The sequence below is a fragment of the Mustela nivalis genome (genome assembly GCF_964662115.1).
Source record: "Mustela nivalis genome assembly, chromosome: 11".
In the NCBI taxonomy this organism is placed as follows: Eukaryota; Metazoa; Chordata; class Mammalia; order Carnivora; family Mustelidae; genus Mustela; species Mustela nivalis.
In genome coordinates, this window is record NC_139030.1 from 113,709,088 (window position 1) to 113,728,461 (window position 19,374).

Genomic DNA, 19,374 nt, shown 5'->3' on the forward strand with positions numbered 1-19,374 from the left:
GACATTTGAATGTTCATTTCCTTCTAATACACTAACATATGAAAAAATAATGTTTCTGATTAGCAGGGCAATCAAATAACTCTGAAAATAAATCTTCTAGAGAAGTTTTATTTTTTTAATTTATTTTTTATACTTTTTTTTAAAAAAATATTTTATTTATTTATTTGACAGACAGCAGGCTTTAGCCCACTGAGCCACCCAGGCACCCCCTCCTAGAGAAGTTTTAAAAACATATTTCTCAAGTTTAAAAACATATTCCTAAGGGATTTTCCACCATTTCCCTGGGACGGTGGTCAGAAAGGACAACACATAGTAAACGACACTCGACCTGCAGTAAGAGAGAAGCTGAACCTGCCGTGTGAAGAGCAAGGAAAGGAATCCCAGTCGAAGGAAGGACAAACTTAAAGATGCGAAGGCTTAAGTTATATCGATTCCCTTTCAAAGGACCCTTTATTTATGTCCCAGACAAGGAGCTCTACTTCCGGAAGGGTTTTGTCTTACTTGTATCGCAGTCGCACTCATGAAGCAGAAAAGAGGCAGATCTCGGGATTACAGGGTTGTGGGGCACATGGAGGTCATGGAGTCCAATTTTCACACTCTGTAAATGAGACAAGGGAGGACTGGAGTCCAGATTATTTCACCCTCCCATAAACAATGTTCAAAATGGATCTACATGATTTAGTTATAAAATTATCACTTTCAATTATTTAAAAAGCACTAGCTTAAAAAATTGTAGCATGTTTTCACAATCAGTTTAATTTCCCCAAATGGGCGTGTTACCACTGTGTGACCCCTACTGAACGTAGCCATTTATAAGAGGATTAAACAATCCCATGTTTTTATTCACTGGTAGATTCTAAAAAAAAAAAAAAAAAGAGTAAGTAAGGGTCACCTGAAGTTAGAATCTGGTCAAGAGTGAAAGCAGAAATAAGCAGATCATTACAACATGAAACCCAAATAAAGGTTAAACTAACACATAAACAGAAGCTTAAGTATTTATAAATAAATCAGACTTTCTCATGTGAAATAGCATTTATTACACAATGAAAGGTTATTACTGAGAAATTTTCTTCTAAGTAATTGGAAAAGCAAAGAATTCTACTTGCTGTGCCTGGAGGAGAAATGCTCTTAAATTATGTATCATAAACAAGTAATAGCAAAGAGGAAATACTTTGTAGAAATTACAGTAACACTGGAGGAGTCTCTGATCCCAGGGCACTTCCTACCATTGTCATGATTTATAGTTAACTCCTCAACAGATCAAGGCTGCTCAAATGTTATGATGAGACACACATCTTTTTGAACACAGTTACTAAGTTATTGTTTTCTCAGGCACATTTTTCAAATAAACTACATTCTCAATGATTTTTCTCCCTAATAAAGATTTACCTGAAAAGCTGAAAAAGAAGGACCTTTAATACATGTTTTAAATTATGTTTGTTAGGGTGATGTGCACAGTATATTTGTTTAATTTTTTTATAGCACTGAGCCTTGGAGGGACAATAATTTGGTTCAGAATAATGTGATTCAATAATTAAGACTAATGGGTGAATTATAAGCATTATCTAACTGATAAAATCCTATAAAGAATATTAATCAATGTGTGCAAATGATTTTTAGAGGAATGTGTTTTTGAATCTGTTGTCTCTACTTCCTCTTAACCCTTCCCTTGACTCCTGTTTGACTTACAGCCTCGTTAATCTATCATATTTTAAAATGAATTAAAAACTGTAGTCTCTTCTGTTCCCAAACTAAGAGCATTTACTGTTACTTTTCCTTAACCTTACTATGAAATCTTTTTTCATCTTTAAGAATGTCATTTTCCTCCCAAACATCCTTGATGTTGTTCCTCAGAGAATTGTAGTTGTTGCCTTGCTCAGTACGGTGTCAGCTCCACTCCACTCCAATGTGCCTCACATGTGGTCTGTGTTCGGGGCGCCAGCCTAGATTTTCTACTCCATTTGGCTTCATATTGTAATGTGGAAAATTTAGGATAACATATATATATTTTTTCATATAATGTTAGTCAAGATGAATGAGTTTGTGGAAAAGTTTTTACTCTCCATGTTGATCAAATGCATCAGATAAACGCTGTATACTGCACGCACGTGTTTTGTCTACAAGATTTGCCTTGGTTTTGGAAAAGACCAAGGCAAATCTTGTAGACAAAACACGCACTATTTCTCCTAGAGGTCATCGAAGATTTGGATCAGAAGGTGACTTAAGAGTCTTTCCAACAATAAGCAGCACCTTGTAGAAGAAGTTCCCACAGATACTGATAGAGTATTAGGTTTCCAAAAAATCATAAACTTGAAAAGATATATATGGGATGTTCACCAGGTTTGAGTGCTGCCATATTACTTAAAAAACTTGTCTAGTGGATCTGATTAAAACAGCAGGGGGAGTAACTTGAGTCATTTAAGGTTTTCTTTTCTTTTCTTTTTTTTTTTTTTTTTTTAAACACATTACTATTTATGGGGCACCTAGGTGGCTCAGTGGGTTAAAGCCTCTGCCTTCGGCTCAGGTCATGATTCCAGGGTCCTGGGATCGAGCCCCACATCGGGCTCTCTGCTCAGCGGGGAGCCTGCTTCCCTTCCTCTCTCTGCCTGCCTCTCTGCCGACTTGTGATCTTTGTCAAATAAATAAATAAAATCTTTAAAAAAAATAAAAATAAAAAAATAAACATATTACTGACTTGACATAACCAGAATCACTTCAGAGTCTGTAGGTGGTCACTATGGTGCTCCATATATGTTTTTTTAATGTATTGCTTAAAGAGGCTACTAGTTTTACCCACAAAGATTCTTTAGGCAATTTCTATCTGAAGCATTTTTAACCTCTGAATGTTCTTTATATTTACTTTCTACTTACAGCAATTCAGCAGTTCTAAATACTCAATATGGAGCCCGTAAAATAAATGTGACTCCATTACATATGTTCTGACTTACGAGATTTCATAATTCAGTCTCATAAATCAGGAAACATGAACAAGAAGCTATGAATCATGGCAAATTTAAAAAGCTGCATATGAATTAGGAAACAGAATCTCAAAATAATACTGTAAACAAAATCCAAATCACAAAACCCACAGTCCCGCTTACTAATAAAGAAACAAAGTAAATGATTCTGTTTTGAAGTTCACTGAATAAATTAATAGTCAGCTTATGCACTTGTCTAGGAAAATCAAATATAACTTTTTAGTTTGTTGTTTGAATCTCAGTTTTCAAATTATTATACATCTCTCTTATGTCCCACTTTAGAGGTTAGCTTTTCAACTTTTTATTTTAAAACACTTTGAAATTTATAAAAACATTGCTATAGTCCAAAGAATTCCCATTACTGTCACAAAGTACCCAAATCACTGACATTTAAAATCGTTTTAAGTATTTATGTTTCTTTCTCTCTCTTTCTATGTAATTTATATATAACATATACATTTTTCTAAACTACTAGGGTATAAGCTGCAGGTACTTTATTACTGCCAAAGATTTCAATATGTATTTCCTAAAAGACAAAGATACTTCCTTACATAATCAGAGTACATCAAAATCAGGAAACTAAAACTGATACAGTACATCATCAATCTGCAACCCTAACCCTAACCCTAACTCTATAGCAAACACCAACCAACCAACCAACCAACCAACCAGTAAGTAAATAGCATCTATAGCCAGAGACCCAGTGCAGGATACCATGTTAAATTTAATTGTCATGTCTCCTTATGTTCCTTCAATCTGGTACAATTTCTCTGCATTCCCTATGTTTTGTAACCTTGTTGTTTTTTAAGTGTATGGGTCACTTATTTTCTAGAACTTTGGGTTTGTTGGATGTTTACTCATAACTAGATTCATTTTAACCAGAATACTCCCAGAAGCGTTGCTATGTTCTTCACAAGAATATATTACAATGTAACATTACATTACTAGTGACATCAGCTTTGATCACTTAAGGTGGTAACTGCTAGGTTTCTCCACTATAACATTACATTTTTCTTCATATTTAATAAGCATTTTGTGGACAAATACTCCCAGATAATGTAAATGAATGTTCTTCTCTTTTCAGGTGTATTTTAAATATAGACTATATTCTCAGTATTCACCCACGAGTTCTGGGATACATTTAGGAGTTTTGTGTGAAAAGATTACTTATAGTAATTTCTGTTTTGTTTTCCCATCACCATTTATTGAAGAGACTTTTGTTTTCCTGTTGTGTATTCTTGGTACCCTTGTCATAGACTAGTTGACTGTATGTGCATGTTTATTTCTGGGCCCTGTTTTCTGTTCCATTGGGCTCTGTGTCTCTTTTTATGCCAGTATCATAGCACTTTGATTACTATAGCTTTGTAATATAGTGTGAAATCAAGACGTGTCACGCCTCCCACTTTGGTTTTCTTCCTTAAGATTGTTTTGGCTATTGAGGTCTTTTGTAGTTTCATATAAATTTCAGGATTGCTCTATTTCTATGAAAAATGCTTTCATAATTTTGAAAAAGATTGCATTAAATCTGTAAACTACTTTGGGCAGTATGGAAATTTTCACAATTATAATTCTTCTGACCTAAGAATACAATGTATCTTTCATCTATATCTTTGTCAATTATAGTTTTCAGTCATAAATGCATTTCTTCTTTCATGCATTGTTTTCCAACCTCTTCCTTATCAGTAGCTGTCTGATTCCTCAGTTCTTATAATTGCTGTTTCCCTTGAATCTTTCCAATACTGAGATACTGATTTTTCGGGTTATTACTTACACTGTTACTCTTGTTTTCTGTTCACAACCAATGAAATTCAGCAACTTCACCACTACATTATGCCTTACGTTATACGTGTTCCACCTGCTATCTGCAGTGAGGTCCTCAGTGACAGCTGACCAACTGGTGATCCAGCTACAAAATTCCCATTTATTTTCTGTTTCAACACTATTCTTGATACCATCTGCCATAGCTCAGCTTTTTAGAAAATAAACTCTTGAGAAAAATATGTTTGGAAGTGGTTTATTGGGAAGTATTCTCAGGAACCCCCCTAAGAAACGAGGAAAGGGGAATTGGGTAAGGGAGACACTGAATTAATTGCAATCCACTTACCACAGAGAACTTGGCTAAACCCAAGAAAGCACTGAAGCTACAGTGGCTATTTGGAGAAGTCCCAAATTGAAAAAAATGTGGCCAAGCCTTCATAGCCTATTAGATGTAGACTCTCTCTGTGAAGATGTAGACTACCTCTTTCGTGTCTTTGACGAAGAATGATGTCCCAGGAGCATTCAGATATTACTATTATCAAACAATACTTCTCACAGCTGGGGAAAAAAAATGAGTGCCTCAGTGCTGAAGCAGAGAATCGGGTGGTGCACCACAGTATCCATATTAACATTCCCTTTGTGGAGTGCCCACATCTTACAAAAACATCACAGTTTTAAAATTAATTTTGTCAGTGCTCATTTGGTTTGCTTCTAGTATTTTTCATTTGTAAACCATGCTGCTAAAATAGTCTTGCACATGTCTTATGGTGTACTTATGAAAAGATGCTTCCAGCGATGAGTTTAAAAGATAATTTCACAAAGTGCTCAACTGTTTTGAAATTAGTTGGACAAATTTTGACTCTCAACAGCAATTTTGATCCATACACTCGCCAACATTTGATTTTGTTCAACTTCATGAATTTTCCCCATCTAGAGGGCATTAAATGATATCTCCAAGTATCTTAGCTTACTTTTTTTTTTTTTTTTTTGTAAATCAGTTTTCGGTATAAATGAATTAAATTAGAATTGTGGCACTCTTAATAAAGATAGTTTTTAAAAATGATAATACATTTTAAAAACTAATTTAAGTGAGCGTGTGTTACAACTAGCTGAGCTACACCCAGCTGACAGCCCTGAGAACCCAAGTGGAAGAGTATTTGTTTTTTTCAAACCATCATGAACTCTTCAAGAATATATTATCTAAATTTCTAATGTTTTCTTTATAATTACCTCAGCATGGGTTCCCATATGCCTATTTCATTGGGGATAATACTCTGGGGACTTTGAAAATGTATTTGGTATTAGGTTCGTTAATCTCTATTAGTGATTATCAACACTGATCTTGAAACTGGTATTAAAGAGGCAGAGGTTTTATTCTTTTTTAAAAAACTAATTTCCCTCATTAAACTCTATTCTTATACATAGGAGGAAATTCTGTAACTATTTGGGAAATGGAATTGCTTTAGTGCAGTGTTTGTGAATACCTCACAAAATTCCTTTGCGTCCATTCATTCAACTAATATGCATTGAACTTTTTTCATTTCATGTGCTCTGTGAATTGGATCACAAGACAGGTGCCTCTTCTACAAACAATAAGTGTATAAAAGAATGAAACTTATTCATACCTTCTTTTACCCAAACAAGGTTCTAGAGAGTAAGACTATGCAATGTAGACAAGTCTCATATTCTATTAAACAATAAACAATCGTATTCGGTATACACATATAGCAACCACTAATTGACCATAAAGATCACATACTCTTCCTAAGCTATTTCTTTCTTTTTTTTTTTTTTAAGATTTTATTTATTTATTTACTTATAAATAAATAAATAAATAAATAGAGAGGCACAAGTAGGCAGAGAGGCAGGCAGAGGCAGAGAGAGAAGCAGGCTCCCCGCTGAGCAGAGAGCCCGATGTGTGGCTCAATCCCAGGACTCTGGGATCATGACCTGAGCAGGAGGCAGCGGCTTAACCCACTGAGGCACCCAGGTGTCCCTTCCTAAGCTATTTCTAACAACTAAAACTGTGTATGACACACTCAGCTCATCGCATTTCTCACTGGAATCCACCTCCTAACAGCTCTACCCTCAAGGGTATGATCTGCAGACAGGCATTGTGTTGCTCTCACACAACTCACCTGTATTTGCATGACTATTGCCTCCTTCCCTCCTCCATCCGTTAGCCTCCCTTTCCCAACTGGCTCTTCACCCAGGAGAAACCCTATTATTTATATTCCCTTTACCTTCCAAATAGAATATTTTCTTTCTTTTTTTAAAATTAAATTTAATTTTTTTTCTAAAATTCATTGTTTATGCACCACACCCAGTGCTCTTTGTGATATGCACCTTCCACAATATCCACCACCAGGCTCACCGCACCCTCTACACTCTCCCCTTCCCAAACCCTCAGTTTGTTTTTCAGAGTCCACAGTCTCTCATGGTTCATCTCCCCTCCAGTTTCCCCCAACTCCCTTCTCCTCTCCATCTCCCCATGTCCTCCATGCTATTCCTTATGCTCCACAAGTAAGTGAAACCATATGATAATGGACTCTCTCTGCTTGACTTATTTCACTCAGCATAATCTCTTCCAGTCCCGTCCATGTTGCTACAAAAGTTGGGTATTCATCCTTTCTGATGGAGGCATAATACTCCATTGTATATATGGACCACATCTTCCTTATCCATTCATCTATTGAAGGACATCTTGGTTCTTTCCACAGTTTGGCAACTGTGGTCATTGCTGCTATGAACATTGGGGTACAGTTGGCCCTTCTTTTCACGACATCTGTATCTTTGGGGTAAATACCCAGGAGTGCAATTGCAGGGTCATAGGGAAGTTCTATTTTTAATTTCTTAAGGAATCTCCACACTGTTTTCCAAAGTGGCTGCACCAACGTGCATTCCTACCAACAGTGAAAGAGGGTTCCCCTTTCCCCACAACTTCAACACACGTTGTTAACTGTCTTGTTCACTTTGGCCTAACTGGTGTAAGGTGGTATTTCAATGTGGTTTTGATTTGAATCTCCCTGATGGTTAATGATGATGAACATTTTTTCATGTGTCTGATAGCCATTTGTATGTTTCCTTTAGAGAAGTGCCTATTCATGTCTTCTGCCCATTTTTTGACATGATTATCTGTTTTGTGTGTGTTGAGTTTAAAGAGTTCTTTATAGATCTTGGATATCAGCCTTTTGTCTGTACTGTCATTTGCGAATATCTCCTCCCATTCCGTGGGTTACCTCTTCATTTGGTTGACTGTTTCCTTTGCTGTGCAGAAGCTTTTGATTTTGATGAAATCTCAAATGTTTATTTTCGCTTTCATTTCCTTTGCCTTTGGAGACATATCTTGAAAGAAGTTGCTGTGGCTGATATCAAAGAGATTACTGCCTATGTTCTCCTCTAGGATTCTGATAGATTCCTGGCTCACTTTGAGGTCTTTTATCCATTTTGAGTTTATCTTTGTGTACAGTGTAAGATAATGGTCGAGTTTCATTCTTCTATACATAGCTGTCCAATTTTCTCAGCACCATTTATTGAAGATACTGTCTTTTTTCCACTAGGTATTTTTTCCTGCTTTGCCAAAGATTATTTGCCCATAGAGTTGAGGGTCCATATCTGCGCTCTCTACTCTGTTCCACTGGTCTATGTGTCTGTTTTTATGCCAGTACCATGCTGTCTTGACGATCACTGCTTTGTAGTAATGCTTGAAATCAGGCAGTGTGATGCCCCCAATTTTGTTTTTCTTTTTCAATATTTCCTTAGCAATTTGGTGTCTCTTCTGGTTCCACACAAATTTTAGGATTCTTTGCTTTGAAAAATACTGGTGGAATTTTGATTGGGATGGCATTGAAAGTATAGATTGCTCTACGCAGTATAGACATTTTAACAATGCTTGTTCCTCTGATCCAAGAGCATGGGATGGTCTTCCATCTTTTTGTGTCTTCTTCAATTTCTTTCATGAGTGTTCTGTAGTTCCTCAAGTACAGATCCTTGACTTCTTTGGTTAGGTTTATTCCCAGGTATCTTATGGTTCTTGGTGCTGTAGTAAATGGAATCGATTCTCTGATTTATCTTTCTATTTCTTCATTGTTAGTGTATAAGAAATCCACTGATTTGTACATTGATTTTGTATCCTGTCACATGACTGAATTGCTGTATGAGTTCTACTAATTTGGGGGTGGAGTCTTTTGGGTTTTCCATGCAAAGTATCAGGTCATCTGCAAAGAGAGAGAGTTTGACTTTGTCTTTGCCAATTGGAATAAATTTTATTTCTTTTTTCTCTCTTTTTTTTTCATTTTATAACTTTTTTTGTCTGATTGCTATTGCTGGGACTTCTAGTACTATGTTGAACAGTGGCAAGAGTGGACATCCTTGCCATATTCCTGATCTCAAAGGGAAGGCTGTATGCTTTTCCCCATTAAGGATGATATTTGCTGTGGGTTTTTCATAAAATGGATTTTAGGAAGCTGAGGAATGTTCCCTCTATCCCTTTACTTCGCATCGTTTTAATCAGGAACAGATGCTGTATTTTTCCAAATAGAATACTTTCAATCGAACTTGCTAATTTAACTTCTTGCCTATCTTTGAGTCTCTTTGAGTTTCATTTTCCCTTACGCTTTCTTGCCAAGTTTATGCTTTGCTCCCTTATTTCTCTCTACCTCAATTACCCAGTGCCCTTCTACATTGAGACTTCTATGGCTACTAATTTTAACATAATCATGATATGTCCATTTTTAGTAACCTTGCAATACCTCAACACTGTCCATTGGTTCTTACATTCTACCTCCTACAAACATTTCTGGACATGCAAATTTCAATGCTGGAATCCATTTCATTCTTAGCAGGCACCTTCTTACAATATAAAAGATATAGAGTCCCATGATATGTAATATATGAATCCTTCCTTTACCAAACATAGTAATACATCTATTTAAAATTTAAATTTGTTGTGACTTCTTTACTGTGTATATTTATTTGTCAGCTGTTATGGACATAGAGAAAGCATTTACTTCCATGTTTTTCATAATAGAATATTCATTCTCAAGGGAATTTCTTCCTCATAGTGTTCATTTTAAGTTATAAGGCAATAAAATTATATTCTGTTGCCTCTGAAATAATTTTCAGCAGTTAATATATATGTACAGTTATTAGATTTATCAAATAAAAATATAACATACATGGTTAAATTTCAGTTTCAGATAAACATCAGCAAATCATTATTTAGTATAAGTAGGTCCTATGCAATACTTGGAACATAATTATACTAAAAATTATTCATCATCTGAATATTCACATTTATATTTATCTTTAATTCACATTACCTGGGGATCCTGTAACATACTTGACATCATAACTCTTTCAACACTTAAAAAAAAGCATAATTTATTTGTATCTCTCGATAATTTAACAAATAAAGGACAATCTCTACCTAACTAATCATCACCAACTTCAAACAACTTCAAACTTAAATATGCTCCTGATCATACCAGTTGCTTAACAGATTAGCACAATAATAGAAAACACTAATTCCAAGGAAATAGAGAGTATATGAAATATTGAGAAAGTATGTTAATTCTCAATAAGGATCTTCCTGATGAGTGTGGCTTTAAATGGATTTTGTCATCTTTGACTTACAGTCATATTTGTCTTCTTTTGGGTTATTAGGTTTATGCAAAACTTTCATCACATTACTCTGAGCTAGTATTTGTTTTCTACATTGAACATTTCAGTAATTCCATTCCATCAAAAGAAGTCTAATTAGTCTTATTTCATGCTCTCTGGAAATAAACAATCACATCAATGTTTTAGATTTATTTATTTTTCAAATTTACATTGAATAATCAGGACAGATAATGTAGTAACTAACCTTTAGCCTTTCCTGGGTCAAGGATACATTTTATAAGCTGATGAAAACTAAAAAGACTTTTTTCCCTGAAAAATGCATGTGTACACAACACTTTTACACAACAACTTTTATTAGAATTTCAAGGGATTTATAGTCCCCTCAAGATCAGCCATGGGCCTCAGCTAAGAACCTATAAAGTACTAGGTTAATGTAAATAGGAATGCACTTAATGTTAAAAAGTGACTTACATCTACTGTTTTACAATATGTTGAAATTCTACTCTCACCTGATTTTTTAACCAATAAATGATCCCAAATATAAAGTAGCTCACATATTAACACACATATATAGCTCACATGTACACATTTCTTTTGTTATTTTGTATTTTCTCAATTTAACCCACCTCACTTTATAGATATATCTCATAAGAAAGATGAGAGAATAGATATACCATTTTGTACTTTAATAATTATTAATATAAGCATATTTTACCTAAATAGGAAGAACACGTTTTCTGAAAGCTGGACTAACCGCTTATTCACGGACACATTCCATGCCCTTAATTAGCATTGGCAAAAATCACCTTAACTACTTTAGGGAAGTAGTTGTCAGCCCCAGTTTTGCTCTCCATAACTTACAGAATGATATGGATGTTTAAATTGAGTCATATGGCTTCTTTATAATAATGCTAGAAACAATAATGCTAGAAAATAGCACAAAGAACTAGTATTATTGGTGTAATTTCATCTCATTTTAAAGTGCATTTATATTGCCTTAATTTTTTTTAATTTCAATTTTGGTTGAAATTTTTAAAATGAGCTCAAAAGTAGTCAAATTCAAGTATCAATAAATGGAGTGGTGGTTGCAAGCAGCTGGGAGAAAGGAATCGGGAAGTTACTAATCAACAGCATATTTTCACCAAAGCAAGATGAATGAGGTCTAGAGTCCATTCTAACTGTAATCCACAGTATGTATTGTACAGTTAGAAATTTGGTGAGAGTAGATTTTACCACAATAAAATAGAATTTTAAGAGAATACAAAAAATGTTTTTTCTCATTTCAATGATTTAAATACAAATTATTTTGTTCTTTGATGTCAATATGCTTACTTTTACTTTTTTGTCTTTCAAAGGTAAGAACAAAGCTCATTTGGTCTCTGTTGAGTGATAGAACTAAAAGTGCACTTTCATCAAATAACCTAGAAAATCTATTATACATTCTGTAAACAGGCAACTTTTTTCTGTTTCTGGAATATTGGCATGAGGAAATAAAAGATGAAGAAGTAGGAACCTGAACATGACCCACCCTGTGAAGCAGCAAGTACCTTCAGGTCGCTCCTATTTTTAACAGACTTTTTTTTTTTTTTTTTTTTGCCTTTTGTAGCTAAAACTACCATGTTACATAGTGTTCATACTGCCCGCAAATGTGATTCACAGATGGCAAAAGCTGTAAGTGCCCCAAGATGATGTCTGTTCCACTGCTCAGCACACAGACGTTCATCATTATGGTCTACAGGCTGTGGGTGGTCTAAAATCTGTCCATTGTGCATAAGATAGTCCCTGTGTCTGGGGCCAGCACTGTCATGAGCCTGTGACCCAGGAAATGCTCAAACCAGAAGTTTTCTATTTTTCAAGGTAAATTTACCTCTTCACAGTAAATTTCAAGGGCTGCACAAGAAGATGTTAGTGAAGTGTTGTGTTCTACAAACCACACAGACACTCTGCGACTGGGACAGTCTCTCCATCAAAAGTCATTCACAGATGATTTTCACTTTGTGCATTTCATTCATATGCACACTCTAGGTTTTCTACTTTTAAGGGAATGTTTTAATGATATTTGAACATGATATTTGAAATGATATTTCACATTTAATGTACAGAATAAAACATGGAAAACTTCAAGTCACTTTATTTAATATAATGTATGTTTTCTGCCATGTAAAACTGCCTGTAGTTTTATGCAAAGTCTTCATCACTCCCCATTAAACTTCCGTTATGATACACAACACCCAGTGAGACTGACATACTTGGAAAGCAAAACAGCAATGACCTCCCAGTGAACTTGTTAAGAAAATCATGTTGTGAGTCAGTGTGAAAGTTGATGACTAGATATGTATTTGCTGTGGTGAATGAAGAGGAAAAAGTATTTAAATTGGAAAACTTAATTTTTTAGTATAATGGGTCTAATTTTATTTTAAATTGGGTAAAATTGTTCTTCTATAAGATTGAAAAGACTGACATTTTAAATATGATATTTATATAGAATACTATATGCTATATTAAAATATAATATTTTAAAATATATTAAATAAATTAATTAAAATATATTAAAATAAAGGTTAAAAACATCTAGTCTATATACATGCTTTAACAGAGTGAAAGTTAAAATTATCTATTTATGTTTAAACCAGGGTTTAAAGGTAATTTATAGAACTGTGTAGATTCTGTGCTCTACTTGTTGGTAATTCAGGTAAGTTCACATTTCTATTACAGTCAGAATAAATCCAATTAAAATAAATTTTTTCAAAGTATATTATAAAAGCAGTCAAAGATAAATATCCCAAAATCTCTTATTTACAACTTTAAGAACCAGATCCCTAGACTGTATTTTTTTGATAATTTGTATCCACATGACTTTACATATGTGTGCTTTGCATTGTCTTTTATAAAATCAGTCACTGTAATCTAGGTATTTGCCTTGTATAATGCCAGCGTAAGTGGGAAAATGTCCATCGATTACACAACATATAGAAGCGGGTGAGTAAGGTAATGACCAAGAAAAAGGGAATTCTTCACACAGATAAAAGCAACTCTATGGGATATGGGATGACTGTCTTTTACTCCTTTCCTTTCACTATACAGTTTGCCTGTGGAGAATGGCTACCATTCCTAAAGACGCAGAAATAGGAAATGAACCTTCACATCACTAAAACAATACAGTTACAATAATAATTTTTTAAGAATGAATGATCCAGCAATTTTTTTTTTTTTACTTTTTATTTTTTTAAGGTCATGAACGACTGGACACATTAACAGGTGATTCTGCAGAATTTCCAGTTAAGATCCCAGCTGGTGGCTTTGAAAAGTGATCCAGTTTGTCTTTTTACAGCGACTCACTCAGATACTCTAAGGACACTTTTTAGAAAGGCCGCTGCAGGATTTCTGTGCTTACACGGAGAGCACAGTCCCGGGTCCTGCACCGCGCGCTCCGGTCCCGGGTCCTGCACCGCGCGCTCCGGTCCCGGGTCCTGCACCGCGCGCTCGGGTCCCGGGTCCTGCACCGTGCGCTCCGGTCCCGGGTCCTGCACCGTGCGCTCCGGTCCCGGGTCCTGCACCGCGCGCTCGGGTCCCGGGTCCTGCACCGCGCGCTCCGGTCCCGGGTCCTGCACCGCGCGCTCCGGTCCCGGGTCCTGCACCGCGCGCTCCGGTCCCGGGTCCTGCACCGCGCGCTCCGGTCCCGGGTCCTGCACCGCGCGCTCGGGTCCCGGGTCCTGCACCGCGCGCTCGGGTCCCGGGTCCTGCACCGCGCGCTCCGGTCCCGGGTCCTGCACCGCGCGCTCCGGTCCCGGGTCCTGCACCGCGCGCTCCGGTCCCGGCTTCCTTGCAGAGTGCCCTTCCCACTGGATGAAAACAGGTAAGCTGGTATCCTTACAGGTACGATAAATTCAATATACTGGAACATATTTAAATTGAATAAACTACTTTTTCCTCAAACATGTTGACCTTTCAGACACACAAACCAGAAACTGGGTAGTGATATTTGAGTTTATAATTATAAAGAAATGACTGTCCTGGGGCCCCTGGGAGGCTCAGCGGGTTAAGTGTCTGACTCTCGACTTTGGCTCAGGCCGTGAGATCAAGCCCTGCCCTGGGCCCTATGTTGAGCATGAAGCCTGCCTAAGATTCTCTCTCTCCCTGGGCCCCTCCCCCATCTCTTTCTCGGAAAGAAGCAAGAAAGAAAGGAAATAAAAGAAAGAAAGAAAAAGAAATGACTGTCCTGTATTAATTCACCAAAAACGAAGGCTGCATCTGGAGCATGAAATACGGCCATTTCCACCTGTCCCGCCCCCGAGGGATTCCTTAATTCTGTCAATCACTTCTGTACCTAACAAACTGTAGTAGAAATGCCCTAGATTAGGAGATGAGATTTGTATGTCAATCCAAGGATTTCCATTCCATAGCTATGTACTTTGGCAAACTACTGAACCTTCTCAGATTTTAATTTTCTTGCCTACATACTAGAGAAACAATATTAATTGTGGAAGACAAACTAGAAATGGTTATAAACCACAGAGCCTGACAACATTGTAGGTGCTCACTTTACAGAGCGGTCATCTCCACTGTTGGCCCACGCTGGCGTCCGGATGTGGCCTCTGGTCATCAGGGCAACCCAGAAGTTTATGCTGCAAGTGGGATCTACAAGCGTAATCAGAGGGTTACTTGCCAGTCTCAGACGAGAGTAAGATGTGATCTGACTATAGACAGGATATTCGTTTCATAATCTAATTTGGGGGGTTCTTGGGGGAAGTTTTCCTTTACTAGCTGGAGTTATAAGTAAGGTACACTTATGCTTTCTGGGGCTGAAAATACGTTGCGTGATGAAATCGTAGATTAATCACAACTGATTTTTCAAGTTCCTGACATGAGTCTGACAGATATGTAGCTTCAGTTTTTATTATTTTTATACTGAAGAAAATTTTTATGTGGGCCACTATCCTACTATAAAAAAGCAACAATTACCTTGGTGTTTTCCTGACTTCTTTTTGCCAAGTTTGGTTTGAAATAGCTAAAGTTTTCTAATAGTGTACAAGGGTCAAAGACACAGCTTTCATGAAGAAAATATTGCTGTAACTTGAGCAGAGGTTACAGAAGCTTTTTATGATGACTGCAGATGCCCTGGCCACATACCCAACCCCAACAACCGTGCTTTACAAACTAAATCTAATGAGAACTTTTGACGATTGATTTAGTCCGGAACTGGTCCTTTATTTAAAAAATTTCACTGGTATCTTTTCTTTCTCTCTCTCTCTTTAAATATAACAAGGATTTCTTGAGTTACACTAGATATTTTTCTTTCTTTCTTTCTTTCTTTCTTTCTTTCTTTCTCTCTTTCTTTCTTCTTAAGATGTGTTTATTTATTTGACAGACAGAGATTACAAGTAGGCAGAGAGGCAGGCAGAGAGAGAGGAGGAAGCAGGCTCCCTACTGAGCAGAGAGCCCAATGTGGGGCTCGATCCCAGGACCCTGAGATCATGACCTGAGCCGAAGGCAGAGGCTTAACCCACTGAGCCACTCAGGTGCCCCGACACTAGACATTTTTCAAGCAAAACTTTAGCTACTATGAAAAGTAAATCATATGAAAAGATACGGAGATCATGATTTGAAAAATCGCATAAAATTTTTATCTGGTTTGGAGTTTCCCTGGAAGAAACTTCTGAGGGATATTTGACCAAGATGAGCAGTTTTGTTTACTTTGAACATGTGAAATGATTTTATCCTCACAGAGTATATGGGTTCACATAAAGGAAAAAAACAAGGAAAACAAAGAGATACGTAATAGATGCTCAAGATCAAAGGTCAGTTGCTGTCTGGGTCAGCAGCGTACTCGGAGTTCCTAGAGAGGCAACAGCTGGTATAGAGATGTAAGAATGGAAGTGAGAAAGGTTTTTGCTTTTTTTCCTAGTTTCATAAGCATCTGAAAAGACAATATTTTTTTCTTCAACATTTATCTACATTTTTAAATTTTTTGAAAACAAAAGGTTTTCCTTTGTTTACTTTGTTACCTAGGGAGACGGGGTGAAGGAGAGGAGATATGAACAAAATGAGGGTGATGGAGAAAGGAAAATGTCAGAAAATGTCAGAAACCTAAAAATAATGACAAAACAAAACCAAAGTTCAAGGGGAAGGTCAGATTATTACCCAGAGGATGTAGGAGCACAGAGAGACCTGGATGGAATTAGGTCATATCAAGTACTGAATTTTCATTCCTTTTCTGTCTACTGATAAATTAAGATGTAGAGATTTTATGCTGGGATTACCTAAAATGTACATTATTAGTAAGTATATTTGACTGTTAAAACTGACAGTAGTCTTAGCAATAACTGACAATGGGAAGTCTAGGGTATGACTAGAAAGGAGTGATATAGTTTATGACTATTCTGAGCCTGTCAGTTTGCATACAACCCTTTGTGAGGACATTATTTATATTTTAAAAACAAGAAAGCTGTTTTTAAAAAATACAAAAATAGCATTAGACCAGAGGGCATTTGAGAGGCAATATAAACCTAGTGGTAAATAGATCATTTTGAAGTAAGATAGACCTATGACATAGCCCTGATTCTGTCCATCACTACCTGTGCAAAGCTGGACGATGGACCTACCCTCTCCAAAACCGTTCCGTCCTCTGCATAAAAGGTGTAGTGAGTTGTAAGGATCGTGAGAGGCAGTGTTAGCAGAGTGTTCACAAACAGTCATTGCTCCATGAATCACTGTTGTTTTTACTATTACTGTCGTTGTTCCTAGGTCTGACTCCAGCATTCTCTCCCCCACCACTCTGGCATTTATTCATATGTAGTTCCTGAAGTTATATTTTGATTCTGTGTTCCTATACTATACCCCTTTACCCCAAAATAAATTTGCCTTCTGAAGAAACGGTAAGTGGAAGTCTCCTTGATCACTGTTCAGAGGTAAATCTCACTGCCCTGGTCTACAGATATGAAAAGAAAAAAATATAACACCCTTATTTCAACTGATGGCCCATGGTAACTTCCAGAGTTGGTTCCAGGTAAAATTATGAGAAACAGTATTTTGTAAACTTCTCTCTTTTGTCTGAATAAGAACTGAATAGGAACCAAGAATTTGCTTAGGTTTTACCATGATAAAAATAGTAACAAATACTTAAGGAAAAAAAAAAAAAAAAGAAAAGCCTGCCTTCCAAAATTTCCAATCCAGAACATGAAATACACACACACACACACGCACACACACACAGAAAGAAAGCATTGCAACAGCCCACAAATCATTTTATCAAATGCAAGATAAAATTTCATTTGAACATCATAATTTTATAAATTGAATTGTCGTTCCCAGGTAATGCTCCATACTACCACTGTTATTTTGATAGGAATAAAATAGAGTCTAATGAACCAAAAAGGCATGCATAACATTGAACTTTGGAGTCAGACAAACCTGAACTCAGATCTCAGAACTACCACTAACTGGTGAGTTAAGCAAGTTACTTGTCCTTCCCAAAGACTTATTTTCACCTGTAATTATCTTAACTTCACAGGGCTGTTAAGGAAATCATATAGATTCACAAAACACTTCAGGCACTTGAGAAACAATGAAAAACGGAATGAATCCCTGACATAATCATTGTGACTCTAGCTCAACTATTTATTTTGGAATACCACATACTTAGCCCTCTACTGAACTGAAGATTTCTTCGAATCTGGCCCCTCCAATCACCCAGATTTCAATAAGGGATTTTATGTGTACTGCCTTCAAGTGGGAGTAGGAAAAACAAAGATTTAAAGCATTTACATTTAAATTGACTTTTTTATTGTTGGAAGAATTCATTTGTAAGGTTTTTATTAATGTCTATTTAATTTTCTTATTCTTTTTTTTTTTAAGATTTTATTTATTTATTTGACAGACAGAGATCACAAGCAGGCAGAGAGGCAGGCAGAGAGAGGAGGAAGCAGGCTCCCCGCTGAGCAGAGAGCCCGATGCGGGGCTCGATCCCAGGACCCTGGGATCATGACCTGAGCCGAAAGCAGAGGCTTAACCCACTGAGCCACCCAGGCGCCCCTTAATTTTCTTATTCTTAAGAATTATGTCTCGATTATTCATAAAAGTTTCGAGTTATTATGAGTTTTCTCTGTTGCGCACAAATTCTGTGAGAGAAGACACGAGCCTTTTTGACTTTTAGTAAACATAGAATAAAAGTATCATATGCATTGCTGATAACTGAATAAATGCCTATTCTAGTAAAACCAACAACCTTAAGCTAGTTATTGAATATTATCCTAGATCATGTGAACTTGAAAAGCATTTAGGTCAATTTCTATATTTCTGAATATATAGCTGATTATATAAATGCTTCAATTTCTTTAAGCCAATTAAATAGAGCTCTTTACAGATTGATTTGGGCAATACCATCTGTTGGTAGAAAAAAAACCCACATTTACAACATGCACACATAAATATTCATCAACACAGAGATAGAGGTAAACAGAGATCTTTACCTTCTGTTAAAATTTTAGCCATGAGACAGGCATGATGATGCAAAGCTCACTAGGTCATAGAAGAAGAACTACTGGATTTAAGTTGTGTTTCTAGCAGATGGATTAAGTTACAGTTACCTCTTCAGATGTCTTGAGGTAACACTTGTGGATAAACTTAAAATTCACACCTAGTTTCCAAATATCCTTTCACCCTTTTTTCCCCTTCCAGTAAGAATTACGTCCCTGAAGTCTGCATTTCAAAGAGATGGCCCACATAAAAGTTCTTAGAGAAGGAGCGCCTGGGTGACTCAGGCTGTTGAGCCTCAGCTTTCAGCTCAGGTCATGATCCCCGGGACCTGGGTTCAAGGCCCACATCAGGCTCCTAGCTCAGTGGAGAGCCTGCTTCTCCCTCTGCCTGCTACTTCCCCTGTTTGTACTCCCTCTCTCTATGACAAATAAATAAAATCTTAAAAAAAAAAAAAAAGTTCCTAGAGAAGACCAGGTAGAACATTTACATCTCAAAGGCACAGGAAAAGTATAGAAGTTCCTCCAAGAAGAACTTTCTCTTT

General features: G+C 36.6%; 1 long non-coding RNA gene across 2 annotated transcripts in view; it reads right to left on the minus strand.

The window, feature by feature from the left end:
* Nucleotides 1–416: 416 nt before the first annotated feature.
* LOC309843658 overlaps nt 417–19,374 on the minus strand; it is a 32,826-nt gene continuing 13,868 nt past the window's right edge. For both annotated transcript variants that reach the window (XR_014300271.1, XR_014300272.1), the window contains exon 3: nt 417–598. This is a non-coding gene — a long non-coding RNA (uncharacterized lncRNA). The remainder of the gene's footprint in view (nt 599–19,374) is intronic.